Source organism: Limulus polyphemus, unplaced genomic scaffold, assembly GCF_000517525.1.
Source record: "Limulus polyphemus unplaced genomic scaffold, Limulus_polyphemus-2.1.2 Scaffold486, whole genome shotgun sequence".
Taxonomy (NCBI): Eukaryota; Metazoa; Arthropoda; class Merostomata; order Xiphosura; family Limulidae; genus Limulus; species Limulus polyphemus.
The window spans coordinates 413,068-423,880 of record NW_013666096.1 but is presented as its reverse complement, the minus strand read 5'-3'; the positions used below and the strand labels follow the sequence as shown (position 1 = coordinate 423,880).

Below are 10,813 nucleotides of genomic sequence, written 5' to 3'. Positions count from 1 at the left end.
GAAAATGCCACTAAGCCTTAGTAAACTTCGCCCGTATCATCAAAGAATATTACTCTGATTTTTGTTTTTACATCCAGTTTTTAATTGTTTTGAAACAAATAGTTCTGTAGATAAATAAAAAAAATGAACTGATGATCTTACAAAGACTTACAATCTAAAAATTTTTCAAAAAACCGGTGCTTATATATTGAATAAATCAGCTATAAAATGCACTATATATCGGATTAAACCATTTAACATTTCAACACCTTCAAGTAAGTATAAAATAGAAAAATCGCAAATTTTTATTTATATTACATTAAAATGAAACCTAGAGGCGTTGGGTGTGTTAATACGCGAAGATCAGATAAGATGGAAATGCAGAAATAGATTTTCATTGTTAATACTTTAAGTTATGACAGGTAGTAATTTGGAAGATATTCAAGCAAAGTCCCCATTCTACCTTGTTTTAGAATCATCATTCCTGCTCATGATTGTAAAGAAGTTTGTATTTCGAATGGACTACTCTTGTGTTATTTCGTGAGTTAAACGACGTTTCATGTTTATGCTGATGCCTTCTCTGTGTCACAAAAACCAAAACGTCGTTCCACTCAAGAAACAAGACAGGAGCAGTCCATTCGTAAAAACAAGTCCAACAGAGTGTGTTCTGTTTATGGGTGCCCACAGGAAGGGCAAGGGGGGTCACTTGAACCCCCTGGATATAAAATTATTCTTCTATGTTATTGGAAAATCATAAGGTGTTTGTATTTCGATTTCATAATTTTTTCAAAAGTGAATTACTTGACCTCCAAATCTTTTTTTTTCTTTTTTTTTGCGGTTACGCCCTTGGTTCTGCTTACGAATATAATAGCACCATTTTCCTTCTAAACATTATATGTAGGTTATAACAGTCGTACTGGCTATCGCTCTTTCTAAAAATAATGAGTACTTTATTTAGATTTACCTAACTTTGGGATAAAAATATATGGAAAAAAAATATGTTTTCTCTCTTTCTGATATGATATCATTACACATTAATATTTTACATATTGGGCTATCTGTTGTGTCCACCATGGGGAATCGAACTCCGGACTTTAGCCTTGTAAGTCCGTAAACTTACCGCTGTGTTACCGGAGACTATGGCATGGTAAACCATAACACTGAGTTCAAACAATTCAAAACATTACCTTGTAAAACGTAATCACTAGATTGTTAGCTGATTACAATAATACCTTGCAGCGCGTGTTGACAGGAAAAGAAATCCACAGTATTAGTTAAAATAAAACTGCAAGGTAACAGTGTGTAAGTTTTGAGAGTGTTCAAAGAATACCATCTGCAATGAAATTGTAAGGTGGCTTGGATTTATTTTATTTCTTCGTGTAGGATAATCACGCGAGATATAAACTGAACAGAAAAAACACAAGTACAAAACTTTAAAGTCGTATCAACTTCGATAAATTTATAGCGCTCCTAATTGTTTGCTGCACTCAACAGATTCAAACAACAATCACGGTAATGGTACAATCAACACTAGACATACAGCACATATAGATTCATTTGAGAACATTTTTTATTGTTCACTGGAATGTACGCTCACATGCCTATAAAGCTGAACCTGAAAGTTCAGCCGGATACTACCAATTTACCAATATCTTATCGAGTTGCTGAACTTTCAGTCTTCTGGTTACTACCAATTTACCAATATCTTATCGAGTTGAAGAGATAAAAAAAAAACATTTTCTTAAAGGCTCTAGACATATCTCAATCTCACAGGTTTTTTTGTTTGTTATCTATTTCTTAAATTCCTTCAAAATAAATGTTCAGTTTCAAGCCTTTCAAGTGGAGTATTGAATTATTCCACAAAAAATAAACATTCGAATTCATTGCTATGACACTAGAAACTGATATTTAATATAGTCGTTAATCAAATTACTAATGGTATAATTATTCGGACTATTATTCACGTCTTTATTATGTGTATTATTATTATTATTTTCATAACATTTCGACCAGTGAATTCTCCGGCCGTCATCAGGTGTTATGTAAGACATTTTTTTGTATGCGTCACAACCTGAAAGCTTTTTGTGGAATTACCAGGATTCGAACCCCCGAACCTATGATCCCGAATACGGGCACTTTAACTACTTGGCTATCAGCTATTAATTCCACAAAAAGCTTTCTGGTTGTGACGCATACAAAACAAACAAACAAACGAAAACAAAAACAAAAAACAATGCCTGATATAGCACCTGACATTGGCCGGAAAATTCACTGGTCGAAACGTTGCGAAAATAATAATACACATAATAAAGACGTGAATAATAGTCCGAATAATTATACCATTAGTAATACTAATACCTCGTCTCAACCATTCCGCAAAACTTGTTAATAAACGTTGTTTTGAAATTTGCAGTCCTAGTCGATGGGTTGATAACTTTGTTTTCATAGTGAAAGCCTGGTAACAAAACAAGGTGTATATCAAGAGTACGTCTCTCAGATAAACCCCGGATAAAACCAAAATATATTCTCGCCCCATTAAAAGGTACATCCATCACAGAGATATGTCACAATGCACTCTTTAGACATACTTCTCTAGGTTGAAACTCGGCTCGAATCCTTAAAGATGCTTCCATTAGACAGATAACCAAGCATACACACACACACTTGCGTTCATCCGAAGTTCAAGATACAAGCTCTTGATTAATGATTCGATAAATTTCACAAATGAACAGCAGATGTTTGTGTCAAGCTCAGCAAAAGCATTCTTTGTTACTTGCCGCTTCCAATATCGCAAATACATCGAAAACATTCTTATACATTACAGACAGTATAGGTTATTTGCAAAGAAAATAATATGTTACCACCTCAAGTTTATGACCACTGATTTTCATTAGCTGCGTTACTTTAAAACAAAAAACCTTGGCGTAATCAGCGTAGATGTAAACTCATCTCCCGATGAACAAATGAATTCATGAGTTAAATATTTTTTGTTGTTGTAAATTATAAGATATACTAATAACATAGCAATCATCTTGCACTTAGCACTATCAACAGATCTGACTAAATTAAATACAGTCTCATCATTTATGTTCAAACGAGACGTATATCACAGTACAATGGCAATACATATAGCACAAAATCGTTATCTGTGTGTTTTAAAATTATATGTAAATCGTTAATACAACCCAGTTGTTACTATAACTGCACCATTAGCTTCAAACTACCAATGGCATTAAATGGTTAAAACTTTTTAATGTACTTATAAATTTTCCCGACTTCATTTACACAGAGATGAACAATGAAGTAAACGTGAATGAAATAAATGATCATAAAATCAGAAACCACGTATGACAGGTATCTAAATTTTACCTACTTTTATGCCAACAAGCAAACTTTTATTGCTGTTTTTATGCGCTTCTCTACTTTTAAGTAAGTTATAAAACAGCTTTTCTGAAATACGGGCACTTATAAAAAGCTTTTGCATAGATTAATCACAAAAAATATGTAATGCAGTAAGATTTCTACCATAGATTAATCACAAAAAATATGTACTGCAGTAAGATTTCTACCATAGATTAATCACAAAAAATATGTAATACAGTAAGATTTCTACCATAGATTAATCACAAAAAATATGTAATACAGTAAGATTTCTACCATAGATTAATCACAAAAATATGTAATACAGTAAGATTTCTACCATAGATTAATCACATTTTCTAGTTATTATATGTATAAACAATAAGCTAAACATTTCAAATCCAACAAGTTTTAAAACCCTAAAGCCAAAAAAGTGAGTTGTGTTATGCTTTATTAATAACATGTTGAGAACTTGATAATGAAAAGATTCTTATTCTCGATCCTGTTACCGTATGTTATATATATTTGCAAGATATGATGAACATTCTTAATCAGTTTTAATAACAGATTCATTACCACGATGAATTAATAAAAAATGTACAGTATTATTCAAATATGTCATATTATGCTGTAATTTTATATGGTGTCCTTCTTACTGTTTCAACATTACTATTGTTGTAATGTAGGGGTATATAGCACAAAAAAGGGGCCCCGTGTGATTCCTGTGTTAAGATTGGTGTAATTGTTTGTTGGTTTCTAATTAAGCACAGCTACACAATGGGCTATCTGTGTTCTGTCCACCACGGGTATCGAAACCCGGATTCTAACGTTTTAAGTCCGCAGACATATCGCTGTACCACTGGGGGGCCATTGATGTAATGACTAAACTTGCTGGATTAAAGTGTGCTGAAGAGAATGAAGATAGTTGAATGTTTTTTAACATTAGATTTAACATCACTCTCGCCCCCAATAGAACAGTGGAACATCACTCTCATGTCACGAAGACATGCCCGATAAATTAATTGCAAAAATTAGCCTGTAAGTAGAAACGGAAATTATTTCGTTAGAAAAAATTAAGTACCAAGAAATGACTAAAATATGTACAAATAAATTTAAAAAATGTAAAACATCACAGATTTATGAAACGTATGTATGACTTTATTTTAATACCAAGATGCATTATAAAAGCAGTTTGTCATAATCAATAGAAATTTATTTGTTAGTACACATAATCGTCTTTTTTTTTACAGCTCAAAAGCAAATGAATCTATGTTACAAACGTGGAAAATCAAGGGGGTTGAGATATATCTAGAATTTTTAACATGCTGAAATAAATTTCAGATTATTAATTTTAAATACTAGGAACTTATTATCAACTTTCATCTTTTTTTTAAGTGGATTATTAGTGACATATAAACCAGAAAATAGCTGAATAGATTCTATCCAAAAGGCCAAATATATCTCACGTGACTGTCTTCTAGCTGTGTCTCATCTGTCGGCAACAATCGGATGTAAAGACTAGACTAGTTTTGCCCAAAATGACAGATTATGTTTGGAGAAAAGAAGGGGGTCGCATATTGCACATCTTTAGCTTAAACCCCTAGCTTGTAAATCTGTAATTCACTTGATTTAATGCAGTTGCATGAAAGATTGCAATACAAACAATACTGTTGGATTTCAGACAGACTACCCGTGTACATAATATTAAGGTTGTTTGGAAAAGCATGAAAACATGGAATACAACACAAACAACGAGAAAATCACCATACGAAACACAGAAAATGATGACTCTGATGACTGAATCATAAGTGTTACACTATATGGCTAGAATAAACATTTTGTTGTAAAAAAATCATAAATATAAGGCAACACCGTCAAATTAAAGAAGCTTCACAAATAGTTTTGTATTTTTAGTTGAGTGTCCTTGAAAAACGTAAGCAAAGTCAATCATGTTGGATTTAATAGTGTGAGAGCATTTGTGATCCACTGAAAGTGTTAAAATTTAACATTTTACGTTTATCAACGACAATAAGCACGGTTGATCATTTTTAAAATGAGATCTTTTTATATTACAACATTAACGTGTATCCAGACATACAGTCAAAAAATGGGCGAAAGCGAGGAGAGTTCTAATGATCACTCTCCTAATGCAGCTACAGTTATACACAGTTGCTGATCAGAAGTAAGTATCAGAGCTTATAACAATAATATTTTGATTTTCATACCTGCAGTAGGCTTAACAACAAATAAAATAAATGCCAAATCTCCACATTTGTAACAGAGATTCAAAACAATATGCAAACAAGATCGTCATTAAGATAAAATGGTGCAATTCAAATGTTTCTGTGCTATTTTTAAAGGCTTTAATACCCAGTTGTTATATTAATTCCAAATGAGCAAATCTAAATTATGTATGAAATAAATCTCACTTCTGTACTGCTTTCAAATATATCAATTCCCCAGTTTCTTATATATTTCAAAATAATTCGGAGGCAATCAGTTTCCACAGTATTTACAAACACCCTAATCTTCAATTACTTTATTACTTCCAAGTCATTCAACCCCACGTTTCTGCATAACTACCAAACACTTTAACTCCAGTTTCGCTAATTACTTCTACAAGGTCTTACAGTTTTTATATTACTTCTACATTCTGTATTACTTTAAAACTAGTTTATGTCCGTACCGATTTTGCAAGTTAAATTTGTAATTTTTATTTAATATTTGAATTTCCTTTTTTGACTTCTTATATTATAAAAAAACATTATGCTGAGATGATTGAATATTTTTACTGATACAAATGCGTTTTTTTATATTTAGAACGACATGGTAAATTCAGGATTATAAAGACCGGGAAAATTTCAGTTTCCTTCACACTAGTGCAAAAATACGTGACAGGATGTAAGCTCAACTGGGACTGGAAGTTGGGTGGATAGAATAATACACAGTCTCATTGAAACAAAGCAAAAGTAAGACAAAAATGTGTTACGGAAAACGTTGAAAGTTCACAGTCTCTTCTGTGTGAAGCTCAAATGCAAAGTGTCTCTTGGGATACTTCCTATCGAGACAAAATTAACCACTGACGTAATTGGATCAACCTAAAGTACTAGTAGAAGCCTTCCACATTAAGATCCAACCAACCGAAACGAAAGCCTGAAAAACATGCTTAATTTCCTCTGCTGAGTTTAATGGCTACTAGAGACAATCAGTTTAGTTAAGACTACAGACTGCATGGATTGACTGCCTACTCTTATTTTAGTTTTTAATATGACATTTTACCAAACATCTATTTAAACCATAAGAACCTTCAAATCAATGCAAACGTAATATATGAAAATACCCGACAACACACACACTTATTGTGCATATATGTAGTTTGAAACAAAATGTCTGCTGAAAGTCAGAATCGATATTTCACTCATTCAATTTTACTGAGGTGTGTTGTCAGAAACTAATATTATATATAGAAATTACAGTTTCAGTCACTATTCCTTGGATGTAAACTGATGTGTACATATTTTATTAAGCAACACATAAAAAAAAAAGTTGTTGGTGGGCATCGTTGGCTAGAGAATTAGGTCGAGGGAAATAATACTATAATTGTTTTCTCGGAAAGAATTAACAGTTGGATAAAATATTATTAATTTCAGTCTTTACTACTTCGTACGATTATTTTAGAAAAACGATTTTTTTTTGTGCAATGCAAAAATCTGGGATAAGATGGATTTAGCGGGGTTTATAATAACAACAGTTCTAAAGTCACTTTCCTGATTATTTCTCATGCACAATTTGAATTATGAAATCGCATTACACTTTCGAATGAAAGCGCGATATCTGGATATGGTTACCAGTACGTATCACTACTAATAGCACTAAAAATACATGTACAGTAGCTTGTGAGTAAAATAAAAACAAGCTGTTTTCTTAAAAGTGAAAACTCGGTGCAGTTCTGACGTATGTGAAGCAATCAATATGTATGCTAAGTTTACAGACAGGAATCACCACAGGAAAGTGATAATAATGTCCAACCAGTAGCTTTGCAAATATATTTTGCTAGTATTCATTTGAGACTTAAGCTCAAAACAATCTAGCCGTCGTATGTATGTTGATGTTGTTTTTCAGAAAAAAAATGTTCTTTCCTCGTAAGCATCACACACCATTTATCGTGTAGTACAAACGCAGAATAATTGAGCCCAAATACGTAGTAACTTAATGACTTTTTTGTATGAGATTTGTTAGTCTCAATTGTATACGAGCTCTTCGTTCAATACAAGTAAGCAAATGTCTCTATACTTGACAGTTAAAATATTAATATCTAGATAAGGTATCTGTGGGCCGAGCGTGGAACTGTGGTTAGTGTGCAGGATTACGAATCTGTGGGTCTCAAGCTTGTGTACCAATATCAAAAAAAAGAAAGAAAATAGCGTTCTCCTTTTTCAGGCCATAGATGCGTTATGCGGGTGATGATCAGATCCAAGTTTTCGGTAAAAATAAGTACCTAAGAGTTTGCGGGGAGTGATGTTAACTAAATGCCTTCCCTCTCTAGTTTACCACTTCAAAATTAGGGACGGCTAGCCCACAGAGCCCTTAAGTAGTTAACTTTTGGTTGCTGTTGACTAAATGCCTTCCCTCTAGTTTACCACTTCAAAATTAGGGACGGCTAGCCCACAGAGCCCTTAAGTAGTTAACTTTTGGTTGCTGTTGACTAAATGCCTTCCCTCTAGTTTACCACTTCAAAATTAGGGACGGCTAGCCCACAGAGCCCTTAAGTAGTTGACTTTTGGTTGCTGTTGGCTAGCTACCTTTCCTCTTGTCTACGAGTACAAAATTAGGGATGCTAGTGCAGATAGCCTTTCAGTAGTTTTGCGCGAGTGTCTGAAAAATAATTTTCTACCTCTTCGTATTTAGAAGTTGAGGGGTTCTCGTTTTTTCTATGCTCTTCCTGACCTTTTTTTTGTAAAAAAAAAGTTATTGGTGTACGTTATCTGAAGCCGTTAATCCGAAGTTATTGGTGTACGTTATCTGAAGCCATTAATCTGAAGTTATTGGTGTACGTTATCTGAAGCCATTAATATCTTACGTCGATAGCTAAAGGATATTTTTAAAAAACTACTTGTTCGATCCTTCGTGTAATCAAAATGCAGTGGAATTATATCTATGTACTGGGCTACAGGGCGCCACTGCGGCAAGAAACTTAAAACTATAAACTGAAATAAATGTTACTTAAATTCATTAATGAAGAAATATGACTACGTTGTATAATTTATCAACAGGGTTGTTTGCGGTAATAGTAAACAAAGTTTATTCTAATATTAAGAAAAAGAACTAGAATGAATTAACGTGGATACTTTGTTAAGCGTACAAGTCTAAAGTTCCAGCTAGCTAATACCCAAAGGAGAGAACAACCAAAATAACAAAAAACTGAATGTAAGTGGTTCAAATATTTCTTTATTAATGAATAAAAATATTTAAAATTTTGGATATCAAATCAAATACTATTTCTTTCTGAATAACTCCTTAATGTCAAAGCGTTCCACCATTGTTTATTTTAAGCCAATGTTTTTCAAGCAACCAAACCCAGACATAATCTTATACCTTTGCATATTAATGAAGTTATAATCGGGGAAGGGGGCAAAGCAAGAAATCCAGATCACTCTGTAATTCTTGATTGGATGAACAAACGTTATTAAAACCTCATATACAAGCATTCCTAAACTAACATTATTCTTACACATTTTAAAGGCATTCTTCTAATACATATTTACACATTATCCCAGGCAGTTCATTCAATCAATTAATGAATGTTCTTAAAACAACCTATAAACGGTAATGAATATCATACCACAAAAGGCTGATAATATTTGAATAATTTCACTCTTTACTTGGCCTTCAGAGATATTACTATGATAAATCAGTTACTATTTTTACAACAGTGAAGACGGTCGTTGAAATTTTTACTAGAAACTTGTGAGTGAAATAAAACAACGCTAAAATAGAACCCTGTAATATAATGATTTGACATGTATGAATTCATCTATGCCAACATTGACGTATTCTTGTTACTTATTCTTCTTGAACTGATCGTTCATTTTACATAATTAACTTTACTGTACTTATCATATTACTACAAAACGTTATGTCTATAAAAATACGGCAACAAGCTTGTCGTCAAACATGCACTTATTACATTAAGTGTTCAAACTTAAGATCTTTTCTGGGGTCCCAAAACATTACAAGTTACACTGACAAGTTTTTGAATAGATTCGACATTTTCAACCTAGAACATTCAGTGAAGTAAGAATTAAATGATTCCCACCTTTAGATAGCATTATAGGAATTTGCAACTTATAAAATATCAAGTACGATAATTTTACATTCTCCTTTGTGTTTTTTAATTGTTACTCATTTTACTAATAAACTTCGATTTAAGAACACTAGGAAACATCTTTCTTTGCCTAACTGTGCAGTAGTACTGTGAAACAGGTATGTAGGGGCTACAAAAGATTTTTCGTTTAGCGGCATGATGTTACTATAGACGTTTAATTAAAACATAAACCCTGAATTAATTTCCATATATATTACATATGACAATAACATTTTATGGCCACAGAATCTATAAAAAGCCGCCAATACACAATTTTTAATTAAATTTTCCACATACTTCCCTCAACGTTCGTGAGACAATTAATTATGGAAAGTCAGCACAACGTCCAAGCAATAGACATTGGTATAGATGTAATTAATACGTGCTCTTAGTCATTATGATACACAGCGTTCTTTGTCGAATGTTAAGGCTGAAAAGAAATCATCTTAGTTTTTAAACTAATGCATACAAATGATTAATTTTTAAGACCGTTCATTATTCAAAAACCTGAGTTAGCTATTCAAGTGTTTTTTCTGTACGCACATCCTTCTGATATCAGGATAGACAGTTGAAAACTAATTATTTTCAAGACTTAAGTAATATAAGTAATCAGATTGGTACTAAATGCACAAAAAGTTATGAAAAACAGATATTAGAGAATAATCTGTTATCAAAATATCATAAACTGCGTGGAATTTAGTATAAACTTAGACTTATATAGGATCTTAACTTAGAACAAATGTTGTGCCTGGAGTGTCTCCTCCAAACTAAGACATAATAAGCATCAAAATCAATGTTTTACGGATATTATTAAACACATAAATTCTGAAATATTTATAAAAAATGTTTCTGACAGTAGTCAAAAATGAAACTAAAAATGCACAAATAAATAAACGTCTGAAAGTTAATTTTAATCTTCAGAACAGAATCATATAGCTGAGTATAAAACTAAATACAGATTAATTTTATGAAACATCCAAATGAGGTTCGTCATTTGCAGCATTTACAAGTTCATTAAGGTTTGGTTTGCATTGAATTTCGCGCAAAGCTACACTAGGGCTATCTTAGCTAGCCGTCCCCAATTTAGCAGTGTAAGACTAGAGGGAAGGC

At 32.5% G+C, this 10,813-nt stretch overlaps 1 protein-coding gene across 1 annotated transcript in view; it reads right to left on the bottom strand.

The window, feature by feature from the left end:
• Positions 1-10,813, bottom strand: part of LOC106458565 (tyrosine-protein phosphatase 69D-like) — a 161,088-nt gene that overhangs the window by 125,184 nt on the left and 25,091 nt on the right. The gene's annotated exons all lie outside the window — the stretch shown is intronic.